Source organism: Phoenix dactylifera, chromosome 16 (assembly GCF_009389715.1).
Source record: "Phoenix dactylifera cultivar Barhee BC4 chromosome 16, palm_55x_up_171113_PBpolish2nd_filt_p, whole genome shotgun sequence".
NCBI lineage: Eukaryota > Viridiplantae > Streptophyta > Magnoliopsida > Arecales > Arecaceae > Phoenix > Phoenix dactylifera.
In genome coordinates this window covers 3,557,484-3,574,031 of record NC_052407.1, presented here as the reverse complement: position 1 = coordinate 3,574,031, position 16,548 = coordinate 3,557,484, and the positions used below count along the sequence as shown (strand labels likewise).

Here is a 16,548-nt window from a genome sequence, read left to right as displayed (position 1 = left end):
CTTCCAACGCAACCGTGTGTGAATTGGTCGCTGAAATGAGGGCAGAAATGGTCAGTCTTCGATGTCTTGTTCAAGGACAGTACCAGAGATTTGTGGACATAGAAGAGGAGACAAAAAAGCTTCAACAATCTGTCAGAAAGGACATGGAGAATCTGAATGAAAATGCACAGGATGTATGCGACAAACTTCTACAATCACTTCATAAGATCCAATCAGACTTTAGCTGACCTGAACAAGTCCTATCTCCAGTCCAACTCTGAAGTTGCAGCCATTCTGCAGAAAGTTTTAGAGTTCTGGTCTTGTATTGGGGAGACTGCCAAGAGCTTCTTCGAGTTTCACTGCCCCATGATTTCTTCTTTTCCTAGAAAGTAAGGTTATTTTGTCTGCAAGAGTTTAATAGGTCTCGAGGAGACTCATTGTAATATATTTATGTAATGTCTACAAGTGCAATGAAATGTTCTATTTTTGACCAACATGGCTTGTATAATGATATTTTGATTCTATGGTAATTGTGTATTCGTAACATCCAGAAGATTGCTAAAAAAGGGGAAAGAAATAAAAGTTAACTAGATTAAGGGAGTCGACCCCAGTGATTGGCGAGTCGACCCCTTAAGTGGCACAGAGCCAAGACAGAGAGCACCCAAAAACAGCCAGCGACGCATAAGTGTCGACCTCAGGCATACTGGAGTCGACCTCTGGACATAAGGGAGTCGACTCCAGTGAATGGCAAGTCGACCCCTTAAGTGGCACAGAGGCAAGACAGAGAGCACCCAAAAACAGCCAGAGCCTAAGTGTCGACCTCAGGCAGACTGGAGTCGACCTCTGGACATAAGGGAGTCGACCCTTAAGAGTGCCTGGTGTGCTGGGGTCGACTCCAGTCTAAGGGAGTCGACTCCAGTGAATGGCGAGTCGACCCCTTAAGTGGCACAGAGGCAAGACAGAGAGCACCCAAAAACAGCCAGAGCCTAAGTGTCGACCTCAGGCAGACTGGAGTCGACCTCGGGACATAAGGGAGTCGACCCTTAAGAGTGCCTGGGTGTGCTGGGGTCGACTCCAGTCTAAGGGAGTCGACTCCAGTGAATGGCGAGTCGACCCCTTAAGTGGCACAGAGGCAAGACAGAGAGCACCCAAAAACAGCCAGAGCCTAAGTGTCGACCTCAGGCAGACTGGAGTCGACCTCTGGACATAAGGAAGTCGACCCTTAAAGAGTGCCTGGTGTGCTGGGGTCGACTCGCGTCGACCCCAGTGAATGGCGAGTCGACCCCTTAAGTGGCACAGAGCCAACACAGAGAGTGGCTTGGTGTGCCGAGTCGACCTCCGGACATTCAAGGTTTGCATCCCTAAGAGTGGCTGGTGAGTTAGCTTGGACTCGTCGGCGAACAAAGTCGCCTCTGAATTTAGGAATGCTGTGCCAGACTCGGACTCGTGGTGTGCCAGATGTCCGACCATCTGAATTTAGGCATTTCAACCACATGAATGTTAGGCCGAAGACAGTTTCTCAAACTCCGACACGCTTTATGAAACACAAATGTTTGATGCTAATCATTGTTACTTTTGTGCAGGGATGATATTGTTACGATAAAACTCGTACTGTAGAAATCGATTTTTAAGTGGGCTCAGTTTTTAATAAGTCACCGTAGACTTTTCGTTTAAGCGATGAGCATGACAGGAGTTGGAAAAATTGCAATAAATAAGGACTTTGCAGGGAATAATGATACTATGTCTGAAAATATTTTATTACAGAGAACAAGAATTACAGTTGGACAAACATCCTTTTATAACACATTTACAATCAAGTTTTACAACTAATTTGCATTCATGTGATACAACACGTAGTCTACGATTTCTCTATACAAGTCTTCCCAGGGTACATTGACCTAAACCTAACGCTGGCAATGCTCCCGGAGTACAATAGAATACTCCCTGCAAGCCCAGCTCCTGTATAAAGATGGATCCTTCAATTCTTCCTTTAATGGTCGCGTGCTGCCTCGGGTAAGTCCCTCTGCAAACATAAGCATGTATGCCCCGCAGTCAACACTATCATTTCGTTGTTGTGCACATTGTCGAATTTCAGAATATGCTAATTCTGGGATACGAAATCCGACAACGTCGTTTAGCCACGATCTCACAAAAGAAGCCTGTAATAATGTGAAGAATGCAAAATTTTAAGAACATACGCCTGCTAAAAAGGGTTCTCAGTAATATTAGGTTTCACAAGTGATACCAACCATATCTAACAGCGTCCACCCCAACGTCGAAACTCCACAAGGAGTTGTAGCATTCGAAGCGCTGGTCCTTCAAGTCCAGAGAAAGTAGATACCAATGCCATCCCGTATTCATCGGAATGAAGAGATATCTACACTTTTTGAAGATCGGCACATCTGAATTCCCGAAGCCATGTTTGAATACTGGGCAGCAATGACTCTATGAATTCTTTTGGTAACATCAGTGGTAATTGAGAGGTAATCCAATGGTAGATGCTGGAGCACGGCAGCCTGCATACAATTTATTTAACACAGCTTAGTTGGCACGCTGAATTTCAATTGGAAAAATGTAAGAACGAGACATCATGAGCAGTAATTCAAAACCTGGATCTCGCAGCGCCAAATATAAATATGGATTGTCAATAAATCTCATTAGTGGCACGAGGCAGAAGCTCCAAAATGCGAAAGTACACATTGATTACCTGTACGCAATAAAAGAAGTACGCACTTAGTACCAAATTACAATTTGCAGTAGTAGTTCATTGTAGGAGCATACGTCACTCCGTAGTGCCTTGTCATGTAGGACCTGCACTAAGGCATCAGGGCTGCATGCAGGTTTGGTACGATTCTCGTCCTCCCATATTATAACCCTACATAACATAGTTATGTTTAAGAACTTGAAATGCGATAATTGTGAAAAATGGTCAATTAATATAATTAACTTACCCAAACTCATGTTCTTCGAGGAAGAATTTAATAGCGTCTTCATACCTAATAGGGAGTATACTTGTCCCCTTCCCATGAAAGCTACGTTTCAGTGCCACTCTCTGAACATCGTTAACTTTAGTGGACGACACTATATGCTAAGTTCAATAAATTCAATATGGATAAATAAACACATATGGACGAGACAACAATTCTATACCGCTCCCGGGGGAGAGGTTTCTCCCATGTTGGAGCCGATTTTTGGAGCTCCATTAATGAAACTTGTCGTGTGGTCGAATATGTTGGTTGACCGAGCGGGCGAATCCTCGACACAATAGTAATTCCCGTACAAACCTCACTATTTTCGGCAACTTTGACCCTTTTTTAGCCCTTTTATAGGTCTTTGGCTGGTCTGATATGGCCTTCGCTTTCTCCGATGGCTTGCGCTTCGCGTGCTCCCAGCTTCACGCGCTTGCAATAAGGAGGACACCATATGACCTGGGAGCTCTCTGTTCTTCTTAGCTTCAGCATCAGTGGACGAAATAACCTGATTTGAAAATGCATTCAAGACAATTTATACTACCATTCTAAAAACTGCGAACACTACGTACCAAAAAATTGACATACCTCCACCCGAATCAGCACTATGCTGCATATGAGATCTTTCTGAAGAGCATCGTCGTGATAGCGTGGATCAACTGTAGTATGCTCCTTCACGTAACCAAGGAAGAGGTTGTTTAAATCAAGCAAGGTCGATTCATACTAGAACTGGTAGTTAACTTGTCAGACCTTATACAGAGGAAGCATGCTTACCTCAGGAGGAACAGTAGCAGGCCTCACCAGGTTTGTCATCAACCAGAAGGCCCTTATCTCGTAGGACCTTCTCTAATTGTCGGACACCCTCTTATCGAGCTGTTCTATGCGGATATTCTCAACATCCCCAATAGGATGAGGGTCTGCAAACTAAAACCCATGTTGGACCAAACACGTCTCAAGCACTGTGATACGTTGTGTGAATTTTCCGCATGAATGTCGATCCACTTTGGCTAGATGACGAATCTAAAACACACAATAATGAATTAGCTTGTATGAATTGAACAAACTGTAGCATACATCAATGTGTGCAGACTTGAACTATGTGCCGACAAGTGAAAATTGCATGCCAATTCAAAAGTGCATATATTTGTGTTTGTAAATGCTATTGTCACAGTAAGCTGCTAATACCTGAGTTCCTCATGCACGGATTGTTGATGTTCTGTCTCCGCACGCCTCTCATCAGGCACACGTAATTGTGGCCTTCCAGCTGAGAGAAGGTGCAACTCCTCCTCTCTTGGTTCTAACTTCTCAATAACCTAAAGCATTCGAAAGTTTTCGAACTGTTAAATTAACGTACAAGTTAAAATATTTCCAATGTAAGAATTCAACATTCAAACCTCAAATCGTTTTAAATTTTTCATAACATCCGCAATCACGTCCACCCTGCGGGGAAATGGGGTGTTGTTCCAGCGTACGAGACGTGGATACATGAACGGTGGTCGGTGCCTTCCAACAATGCTGTTAGCATGCTCAACAGCCCATACCTGCAAAAATGCATTGTAAACATCAAATTACATCTAAATATATATATCGTAACAATGAAATATAAAAAAAACATCTTATGATGCTTACCACCAAGGCGACCGTGCAGCCATCCATGTATCTACCAACCCCTTGGCCTGTGACGTTTCTAGTCTTCACACTATCAGCTAGACTAGGTATTTGCTGCCGAAGAAAAGAGAAAACGGCAAGACCCCAACTATACGAACCTAAGCGGTCTAAATCATCGACATATGAACATAATGTCTTAGGGACATAGTAGCGTACGGTTGGGAAGAGGATAGTCCCAAAAGATAAAGAACCCATAATTTTGTAAAATCCTCCACATCTTGTCGACTGCTCTTACCGACAAGGACTTGTAATCTACTTTTAATTGCATCTCTACTGGCTTTCTGGTGGTCACCATCAAAAAATCGGGTGATGAGGTCACACGTAACCCTCCCTTCCTATGCAGTTGCACCTCATCACCCGTTGCACTCAAACCAAGGATTAGTGCGAAATCAGTCCCTACAAAAGGCACTATACCCTGCCAAACCAAAAACCCTCCTCAACATTATCCCAAAGGGAGAGCAATGTGTCCAAGACAGGCCTACTCTGTTTTATATATGGTAGATCTAGCATGTGCCCAAATGGAGTGCCACGAATTCTTTCCTTCTGTTCATCAGACATGAATGGGATTAGGGTGACCATAAAATTTACAAAGTGGGTGAAATAACATCTTCCATTAACCATAGTATCGGGCCAACAGAGGATTTTTGCCGATACTCTGCTTTGGGGCCATCTTAGATTCTGCATCACAAATATAGTTACAAATTATATTTTTGATAATATCAACAAAAATAAATCATCCTAAAAACTAAAACAAAGTACACAATTAGCACGGAATGGAAGAAATTTTCCCACAAACAAAATTTCTCAAATGTGCTACCACAACCTCTCTGTCCATTAATCCCGCAAAACCACTGGACCATTCCAACAACTACCTGGAATGCCGTACAATACTGCATATCACGTCCGTGTTCAATACATTATTCGAGAAAGTATGCGGTGACAAACCTGTTGAAGGAATGCAGAACGACTATTAGAAGGTTGGAGAGACCAATGTCCACCTAAGCTTCCGCTACAACGAACAGGGCGAAGTCGGTCGAAGGTCGACTCCGAGGCGGCCTTGCTCCTCACAATCGGATCGGAAGGGTTCTACTTTTCCAAAAGGGGAACGGCTAAACAGGGGAAAAGAGGAAGATCGAGTACCGTTGGGAAGTGATTTGCAGTTCTAGGGTTCGAAACCGGGGCGTTCAAATCAAGCGGAATCGGGCGAGATTTTTATGGAATTCTTTCCGTCGGAAGAGAGGATTAGGATACGAAGATTGGGGACGAACGAGGGCTGGAATTAGTGAACTTTGAATAGGGCTCGTTCAAATGAACACATGCATACGAGGAACGACGGAAGAGGAAACAGGTCAGGGGTATTTTGGTCTCCTTATGAGATTTGATATGTCAATGGACCGCTTATTAAATGCACAGTCAACAGGGACTATTCGTTATACAGGGGTCTAATTTTGGACCGCGAAGCAAATTCCCCTAAAATTTTCTTACTCCAAATCTCTAGCCCTTTCCTACCCGACCCTTTCCTCTCACTCCTACCACCGATCGTGCTCCTCCTGCTCCGCTACCTCCGCCGGCCTCTTCTCTCCTCATCTCTCCGCGGCCTCCTCCTCCTTCATCAGCTTACTCCTCCAACTTACTCTGCATATCTTCAACTTTTTCCTCAAACCCCTCCCATGGCCTTCACCTACCTCGCAGTTGGCCGCACAGGCCCGATGCGTCCCTGACTCCAAGAAGGTCCTCCCTCCTAATGTCTACCGTTAGAAACCGCCGATGGATCCTCAGTGATAACCTTTTTAGTACGCCCATTTCCCCAATTAATTAGGGTTTCTCTTAGCCCATGATAATCTGAGATTCATGCCACCCTTTCTGGTACACATTAGCTTAATTTGCATTGATGTGATTTTCTACATCCTTTATATTGTTTTTGTATTGAGATTCAGTAAGTTACAGCTTCTGTTATTCTTAACAAACTCTTTAGACAGCCATCATTCTTTATTATAGATTACTTTAGGACTTTAATGTCTCCAGTTCGGATCACAAAGGGGTGACTGAATCTTAGGATATATGTAGCGAGCATCCTTGTATATCCTATGCGAATCCTGCAAAATACCCAGCCAGGAAAGGCTTATCTTAAACCTTACGATGAATGATTTGTCTCAGTTCTTGTGCAATTAGGGAAAAGTTCTGGATCTGCAAGATCTTTACTTTCTGTGGTCTTAACTATAGAAAGATGCGGCGTAGACAACTTGTAGTGCTGGTGATGGCTTTCGAATTCAAATTCATCAGCTCTATGGTTCTGAAATGTGCAGTGCTTGGCTTGAGAAGTCACAGAGCAATTTCACAGGGAAATTTGATGTAAGGGCCTGCCAACCTGGATTTGGGCCATCTCATGTGCTGATGTGGTTCATTGATGACTTATCATATTGTGTTAATCATATTATTTTTCCTCCAAGATTGGCAGGTCCACATCAAGGTAATTAAGCCTAATAAAGCCTACGTTTTAACATCTAAGATTATTTGCATGTGGTTTGGTTTTAACGAGAAAGCCATGTTTCAAGGAATCTAGAAGATGTGCTAGTGCATATAAAGTCAGTCGCATTGCATTGAAACCAATATTATACATGTATTATTCTACTTTATAGAAACTGTCCGATTCGATATTCTTTAAATTTGTAATATTAAATATTAATTTTATTTATATATATATATAGATACGGACGTAGATATACCCATATTCAGTCCGCATTCTATCTGTTTTCAGCCCTAGTCAACCGCCAAGGGCAGAGCCACGAGAGATATACAAAATTACGAACTGCTCCTCCTGATATAAAAGAAAGAAACTATTATTAGTCATTTTCCTGTAAATCATACACCGTTAGCCTCATTTATAAAGAGGGAGACACCGATCCATAATCGGGAAGCAGGCACCCTGAATCTGCCATCACTTTGAACAATCGTCTAGATACAATCTGGTATGTCTTTTCCCTTTGTGTGATTCTCCATTTTGTAAGACTGCCTTTTTCTGATCTTTCTTCACTCGAGTCTTTACTTTTGCTGGTGTGAATGCTTGTTTCAGATTAATATCAGTTAAGTAATAGCATGCATTCTTTGTTATTTTTTTTTTCAGATGCCAGCCATGGGAAGAGTTGAATGAAAATTCACCAGCAGTAGATTGATCAATTTGGAAAACCAAACAAATCACATTCTTGACTTTGTAACCACGAGCATGTCAATAAGTATTCTTTCCCTTATTTTCGAAGTATCAGAATAATGCTGGAGAAGTCTAAACTTTTCCAGATAGAACTATAGTACGTCAAACAAGCAAAGATTACACAGTTATTTCTACTATAACCTATTGTCTCTATTTCGTCTGCAATATAATTTCAATCTACATTACAGAAACATCTAGCATCAAACTTGTTCAAAATGAGACATGAAAATAAAGGCGTGTGGACCATTCCACCTGTAAATCGCCACCTTTTTCTTCCTTTTTCGTTCTCCTTGCAACTGCATCATAGATCACCAGCAAAGAACAGCAAGCGAGAACGATAACACCAATCATCACCATTTTCCTGCACACAAGTCTCAATATGTGAAAAGGCAGAAAAGCATTGCAAATATGTGAAACTAAAGCTACATTAATAGATATATCCACTAGCCGTGCATCACACACATAGCAGTTGTATTTACTGGTTTTAGTTTTTAACTGACAAGTATTGGAAAAGGGTGTTCCTTTTCAGTTGTGCCAACTTTGAAGTAAACAAAGCATATGCCATTTACATGTGTGCTTCAACTGTAACATAAACTAGTTGGGAGTTCAGATATTTTTAGGAGTTTACCTATCAAATTTATACTACACTGAAAATAGAAGAATATGACAGACAATGTTGAGAATCAGTTTGCAAGCAACAGATCTTGGTTGTACTGCTCCAAGAGATGCCGTATAGGGTTCACACCATGAAAGAAACAACTATATTAGATCTAATTCCTGAAATAATCTTCAGAGAAGAAGCCTGTTACATAAATTGGCCCAAGGTGGGAAATAAGCTAATTCCATCTTAGAAGACGACATGAAGGTCTGAAAGAAATTCTTCAAATAATGTTGTGAACCTACACATTCATAGTTAATCAGAAAATATATACAAAAAACTGCACATCCAGTACCTCCAATGGAGGATCAGAGGTGTCATTTAAGGATTTTTTTTTTCTTCCTACAAGAAAATAACAACATGAAAAGATTGCAAATTGATAAATAACTAGAAAATCTAACTGCCATAGGCCAATAGTTTTAGCAACAGTACACTGAGAAGGCAAAGAAACAAAATGGAATTTTCCGTCCCTTAGGGAGACGAATTAAAGAGATGAACTTGCAATATCTTTAAAAAATAAAACTATTAGATGGGATTAGGAACACAAAAATGGCACCAAAATATGATACTGATCACATGCAAATACCAGGAAAACTTGTGAAAATCAAACAACATCCATATAAGAAAACTGATGGAGGAATGTTGAGGTCCAAAATATGACCAAAGGAAGAATGTCATGCTTCAGAGCAGCCATGGAGAAATGACAGAATCTTCAAAAGATATTTTTAAAACTAATAAGGTAAAACTACTAACATATATGAGATAAGATATATGTTGTAATTATATATTATCAGAATGAGCTCCAAAGAAGACATGTAGGAAATTCTACCAATAATGTTGGACACTAAAATGAGTGCACTAAATAACGAAGATATCATAATTTGGCTAAATAATGGTGAGATTGAGAAAAGTGTGAAAGCAATTTTTAAGTAAAGATCCATAAGACGAATAAATTTAGAGAACACTGAGAAATGCAACAAGGATTCAGGAAGTGTCTGCATGTCATCACTTAGAAGAGATGAACAGAATGCAAAGGGATCAAATGAATTTGAAATTGATGTTGTTTAGAAAATAATGGGTTAACTAGGCTAATTTGGTTGACTAATCAACAATCATATAATTCTTACATTGAAATCGTGGATAATATCAATGATGATGGGATAGTACTCCATTGCTGCTATAAGGATATGGATGAAACACCAACAAACATATAACTGAACTTTTATGATGCACCATTGTGGAGTTACAGGGTATTGTGATGGACCAAATGTTAAAATTTTGACAGATATCTTAAAGGCTCAATTTGGTGTCATGCCACAAATTTATTTTGAACATTGATTTTTTTTCAAATTAATAAAAATGTAGATGAATTATGCATCAACCTGGAGCAAAGAAAAAATAATAATGAGTACCATTAGGGCTACCTTAATGTAAATTATGAAATTAAAGCATATGCAGGGCAATGTCTGAACCAGCAACCTAGATCGAATTGCTAGGGTGACTGGGTCACAGATTTCTAGTTAACCACAGTTTAATAGCAGCTGAACATTCATTTGTTCTGATGTCTTGTCTCGGCGCTGCGGGCTGCGTGCGCCGCCAGAGAGCCGGGGGCCTATGTCCCAGTTCCAGGGCCCAGCCGATATCACATTTACTCTTTGCCGATAACTGCCTCTCCTGACTCGGGCTCGCGTAGCGGACGCTCAGGCTATCAGGAGGTTTTGCAGCCTACTGCACTGTATCCGGTCAGAGAGTGAATGGCCAGAAATCCTCCATCTCCTTCAGCCCTAGCACGTCACTCGGGGTTCGACGGGGATTCGGAGATTCTGGAGATGCCGCAGGACGGACTTGGAACCTATCTGGGTGCCCGATCTCGGGTAGGAGATTGCGAGTTTCCGAGTGCACCGGCTGGTGCAGCGGGTTCAAAGCAGACTAGAGGGTTGGCGGCAGCGTCCCTATCTATGATGGCAGGTCACGCTGATTCGATCTGTACAGAGCTCCATGCCCATCTACTTATGGCAATATGTGGTGCCAAAGTCTCTTTTACTGAAGATTGAGCGACTTCTTCGGGGCTTCTTATGGGGCTCACATGAGGGGGCCGTAGGGTGTACCTGTGGCATGGGAGCGTATCTGCCTCCCCCCAGGAAGGGTGGTCTAGGGGTGGTGTCTCTCCTGGAGAGACGAGAGCTGCTCCTTCCGGCATACTTCCCGCTTTATCCTGGAGCCACAGGGTTTTGGAGCCGGATTATGACCATCCGTTATGGGGGGCAGGCCCAGAGGGCTGGCCCGAGGAGGGCGGAGATGCTTCTTTTTATGGCGGGAGATAGCGAGGTACTTGCCATTGGTGTCGAGTCACACCCGATGGCTGATAGGCGACGGACGTAGCATCGATGTAGCCGGGGACCCATGGGTCGATGGCCTTCCTCTGCGGCTTTGGCCAACTACGGTAGTGTCGAGGCTGGAGAGGGTCTACAGGTCTGTGATCTCATGACCCCGGGTGGCTAGCTGGGATGAGATTCAGTTGGCCCGTTCTTTGAACAGCATTGGCGGAGCGGATCCGTTCACTCCTTACCACAGAATGGCGGACCAGATGTACGTGTGTGGTGTTCCTCGACCAGATCCAGGGTCAGGAGGGCGATCTCTCAGCATCCTTAGGCGAGAGTACGAGCCTGGCCCGGATTGTGCCTGGATCTGGCGATTGGCTCCACCCGAGGTAGCGTTGTTCCTCTGGAAGGTGGTCTGGGACCGTCTTCCTACGAGAGCTGTACTAAAGGTCGAGGTGTGAGGATCCATTGGTGTATGCGGCTTGTGGTGTGGCCGAGACGGTGGACATGCTCTGTTTCGGTGCACATAGGCTAGGGGTACTTGGCGTCTGGCAGGGGTCCACAGGTGGTATGGCGCTAGGGACCTGTTCTTACAGGCTATCGTCAGGGCTCGAAAGTCCCCAGTGCTTCGTCAGGAGGCTGTTCGAACGAGCTGCACTCCTACCAGATCTGGCTGGCCAGGAATCTCGCACCTTCGGCGAACGACGTATGTCGCCGCGATTTGTGGTCGAGAGTGCCCGCATTCAGACCAGAGCTGTGTTTACACCATCCCTGTTGGAGGGACCTTGATAGCTCGGACATCTGGGTTCCCACTCTGCTTCGGCAGTATCCCGTACGGTGTTTTTCACCTGGAAGCCCACCCCCGATTTCCTCAAGGTCAACTTTGATGGGTCTGTTTTGAATGGTGGCATGCGGGGAGTGCAGGTTTTTGTTATTCGGGACTCGTCTGCCAGGTTGTAGCTGCCGTGGCAGTAATTATTTGACACTTCGGTTTCGATGCGGAGCTGAGAGCAGCCTGGGCGGGCCTTCGCCATGCCCGATGTGTCTACAGGCTAGGTCCATCATCCTGGAGGGTGACTCAGTCACCGTCATCAGTTGGATCCAGGAGGTCCAAGGGGTGGCAGTAGTGACCATCCCTTGCTCCGTGACATTTGAGCTATGGCGAGGGATGGATGGATTTCAAGCCAAGCATATTTACCGTGAAGGTAATGGTGCTGTGGATTGGTAGCTGCGTATGTAGCTGTCACTCCGGAGGCACCTTGTGGATGATGATGGGGAGTTGTCCTTGCACTCCGAGGTATCCTATTTTTTGACCTTATTGGGTGTATCCGTTCCCGTAAGGTATGATCCACCCGCATTAGCCAAAAAAAAAAGAAACCAGTTCTACAAGAAAAAGAAGAGAAAGAAGGCCCATGCGCAGGACCAACAATATGGCTCGACCTTAAGACTCATATCTTACACTTATCATTGATTACAATTGATATTACAAAGATGACAAGGTGTGTGCTAGTTCGTAATGATTTAGTGTTAAACGACAAGACAAGATTTTGGTTGAATGTGAAGGTGAAATAATGAAGGAAATATAGATCTGGTTATCAGTAAGACATATATACCGGAGGAAGGAAGTGTTTTCCTCTCTTTTTTTCTTTTTCTTTTTTTTTTTTTGGGGGGGGGGGGGGGGGCATATAAGAAAAGAGAAGGGAGAGGGGAGAAACAGTACACGATGCAATCATTTTTTGTTTTTTGATCAATTATACAAAGAAAAAAACATAAATTAAACCAGATAATAACAAAGACTACGATCTTTTAACTTTTGAGGCCTTTAAGAGGGTCTAAGCACAAGATAAGCATGGCATACGAGAATCTTCGAGTTGACGTGTAAATATGTAGGGATGAGAATCTAAATAAGTACATTTGAGGATGCTTATAATTCACGCTGACTGTTTTTCACATGATTTAGAATCAACGAGATAGTATGACATGTGAAATAGAAATTCATGTAGGAGAGCAAACCAGATTTGGTTTTGACGGATCAAGGGGGAGAAGGCCAATGATAACATGTAATTTTTTGCACAAATATTTCAAAAAGAAAGTAGAGATAAAATGGCAAGTAAATATATACAACTCTAAAAAGTATATATAGCTTTCAATTATGGTTCTTGTTTTACTAAAAATTATTGGACTTTGATGCATAGGACAATTACAGATCACAATGAATCATGCAGTCAAAAGTTGAAAATAACAACATGACCAGAAATGACTTTAATCAATGTTCATCAAATTTACAAACAATAGCAATTTAAAATGAAAAATAAAATTCACATATTAGGCATAATCTAAGATTGTATTACAGAGAATACTGGTACTGAAATTATGAAGAGATTCATGAAAGAGCACCGGAAAAAAATTTCTTCGAGGGCATAGAACATTCAAAATTACTCATCATAGAAAAGGTGATCGAAAACTTGTAAAATTTTACAGCATAATGATAAAAAAGAACTTCAGCAAGCACAATCATAGTGCCTTATTTTGATGATAATTAGTTCAATGCACAAGGTTAGTCCAAAATTTCCTCTGACCAATTGAGAGGAGTTTAATGCAATAGCTAGCACCTAGAAGCATAAGTCGCCAAAGTCAGCATCAAGCTGACTGCTCAATTGCCCTCTTGCCACCATTTTTTTATGCCACAAAAAATATCAACAGCATAAAATTCATCATTCACTCTTCTAAGTTTTGTTCTAACTCCAATTCTCACCTGCACACTGTGCTTCCAAAAGTTGGCAGCATGATTGTCAAAGTTCATATCAGTCTTGGCATAAAAAGCATGCACAGGCTTACTTAAGATGAGGCATGCGCAAACGTTTTATTCTTGTATTTCAATAATTAGATCTTACAGTTAAACTATTCTATCATATTGGTCATACAAAGTTATACATGTCTGAGGACTTTTATTATAAAGTTATTTATTATGGTAGAAAAGGTCATGAGTTGAAACATGACAGTGATGCCATTATTTTGATTAAATTCAAAATATTCTCATGAGATCACAATATACATCAGGGAGATGCATGAAGCTCTATGCCTCATACCTTATTCATCACTTTGCTTTTTAAACATTAGACATACACCTAAGTATGAAATTGTATTGTTTAATGGTGATAATATATGAAGTTATTATATTATATAAGGGTATCAGTGCATTGGTTTCGGAAATTTTATGCCAGAATGGTGAAATATATGAAGTTATTTATATTATATAAGGGTATCTGTGCATTGGGTTTTCAGAAATTTATGCCAGATAATGGTGATAATATATGAAGTTATTTATATTATATAAGGTATCTGTGCATTGGGGTTTTCAGAAAGTTATGCCAGATTAAGGATACCTAGACACTAGCATTGTACAATGCCCTAACAGCTAAAGTTCTGCAACATAAACACTAACATAAATGCAAAAATATTAAGGCAGCAAGAAAGGGTTGTTAATGATAAAATCATATGCATCAGATTTTAGAGTGAAGGCTTATTTTGATGGAGATTAGATGAGCACAAAGCTCAACTTGCTCACTTGAGCCTTCACGAAGTTCGCATATAAAAGGTCACTTCTATCCTGAGTTTAATAAATATGAACTTTTATAAAGCAATGAATACAATGAACTCCCTATCAAGAAGCAATTTTTAAACACTCGAAGGTGCACAGGCTACTTTGGTTTGTCTAACAACTCCACAGACTGGTTTAGTCTTATAGAGATCCTGAATTCCAGTCCTAATTTGAGGAGATCCAAGAAGAAAAATCGTCATATATGTGTGTCCAAAGAGTTTATAAACTAGCAATGTCCAGAAAGTTAGCATGACTAATCTTATATTCATTATATGGATGAGCACTCAGTAAAGTTCCAGAGTTGAAATATATTAAAATCTTACTGTATCCTAATTGAGATATGTTGTCAATTGAATTTTAATACTAAGAGATCTATCAAAGTTTTCTGCAGAAGCTAAAGTACGACATAAAATTCATTGGATTATGGATGAAAACTTTCAGCTCAGACATTTTGCATTCTTGATTCTCATTTAGAATGAGTTTCAATATGTTTTCTCACTTGCATAGCAAGTAAATTACACATATATACTCTTTAAGCTTGTAAAAGATGACCAATTTCAGACCATTGGCGATCAGCACATTCTTGAATCGTTTCCCTTTCACTCGCTACACTGAGGAAGCCTTGGCAAGGAAGTGAAAAAAAAGAAAACAGTGGCAAATGCGGCAGCAGCATAATAGTATCTGGAAAATCTACACTCTTTGCTAAATGCAATAATTCACCACCTACAGTGAAATAGGTATAATTTAATCTTAGAATGCTTTGACATTTGGCACAGATATCTCTGAATAAGCAATGAAATGTATACAGCACAGATCAGGGTGAAAATAATTGTGATGTTGCATTTTTTTGTGGGAGCAAAAAAAAAACTTTTAGGCAAAGAAGAAACACGAATTTTCCTTTCAAGATATATGTATCTATCTCATAAACAGTCGCATATGTCCATGATATTCTCGATCGCATAGAAAATCATATGCATGTACAACAATAACAAACCTATCAATAGGCTTAAACCAACAGAGAATCGGAACAATATAACATAGAGAGAAGTTATTAAAAACCTTCTTTGCCGCCGCTCCTTCAATACATCCCTCGGTGTTGTTAAGAATCGAAACCAAGAGTTCCCAAGGCAAAGCGAGAAGCGGGCTCACATCAGGTATCAAACACCGGAATTATGTTCCTGAAGAGTTGAGATAAGGTCGCACAGGTCCCTAATGGCCGAGAGGGGCTGCGATCCAGGGGTTTTGGGGACCAGCTGAGAAGAACCTACCATGAGGACCCATGTAAGATGTCGAGCCACTTGGCCTACCCGGGCTACACGGTGAGCGGGGTTTGAGTAACCCGCTGGGCCGTCTGAGGGCGGAAGAAGAGTGGCCCCACGGCGAGGCGAGGCTCCCCGGAGATCCCGGATCTCGGCGAGTCCGCCGCGGATGGGGCGGCTCGGGCAGCAGCGGCGGCGATGCGGGCGGGAAGGGACAGGAGAGCTTGGAACGGAGAGCGAGGCGAGGAGGGAGGATAGTGCGGGTGGAGCCGGAGAGGAGGGTGGGGGACGTCGGCGCGGGAGAGGCGAGGATGAGACGACGAGGGATTTGGAGGCGGGGAGGGGCGGAGATGGAGGGAGTTGGGAGGGAAGGCGGCGGGGACGGAGTAGGGACGGGGCGGACGGGAGGGTTTGGGTGGGAGAAAGACGGTGGAGTTAGCGTTAGGGTTTCGGAGGGTGAGGGCGACGGAGGAGACGACGGTTGCCATGGCTGGGGTTTGAAGGTCGGGGACGCCTGCGACCAAGAAGCGATAGAGAACGGAGAGTTCGCCAAGTTCGGGGGCAGGGGATGGCGGAGCGATCGAGATTTTATCTGGAGGGAATTGCTTCTTAGATGGAGATCAGCGAATAATTCTTAGGCCCATTTGGGGGCTTTTGGAGGGCACGATGATAACTATGTATTTTTTTTTCTTCCTTCATTTAAAAGAACAAATAACCTCATGGTAAAAGGACAAATCCTCATTTAAAACACAACTAGAATATTTTGTCTGACTACTATTGCACGGTTTAATAACAATAGTGCAACCTTTCTGCAACTATCCTTAATCTCACGATCTCATTGAAATTTGGATTTGATTCAGATATCTTGGCTCAACCACAAAAGAC

At 42.2% G+C, this 16,548-nt stretch overlaps 1 long non-coding RNA gene across 1 annotated transcript; it reads right to left on the bottom strand.

The window, feature by feature from the left end:
* Positions 1 to 7,792: 7,792 nt before the first annotated feature.
* Positions 7,793 to 15,536, bottom strand: LOC103718781. Its single transcript, XR_005506424.1, has 2 exons — positions 15,464 to 15,536; positions 7,793 to 8,185 (listed from the first exon to the last, which is right to left on the bottom strand). It is a non-coding gene; the product is annotated as an uncharacterized LOC103718781 (long non-coding RNA).
* Between the last annotated feature and the right edge of the window lie 1,012 nt (positions 15,537 to 16,548).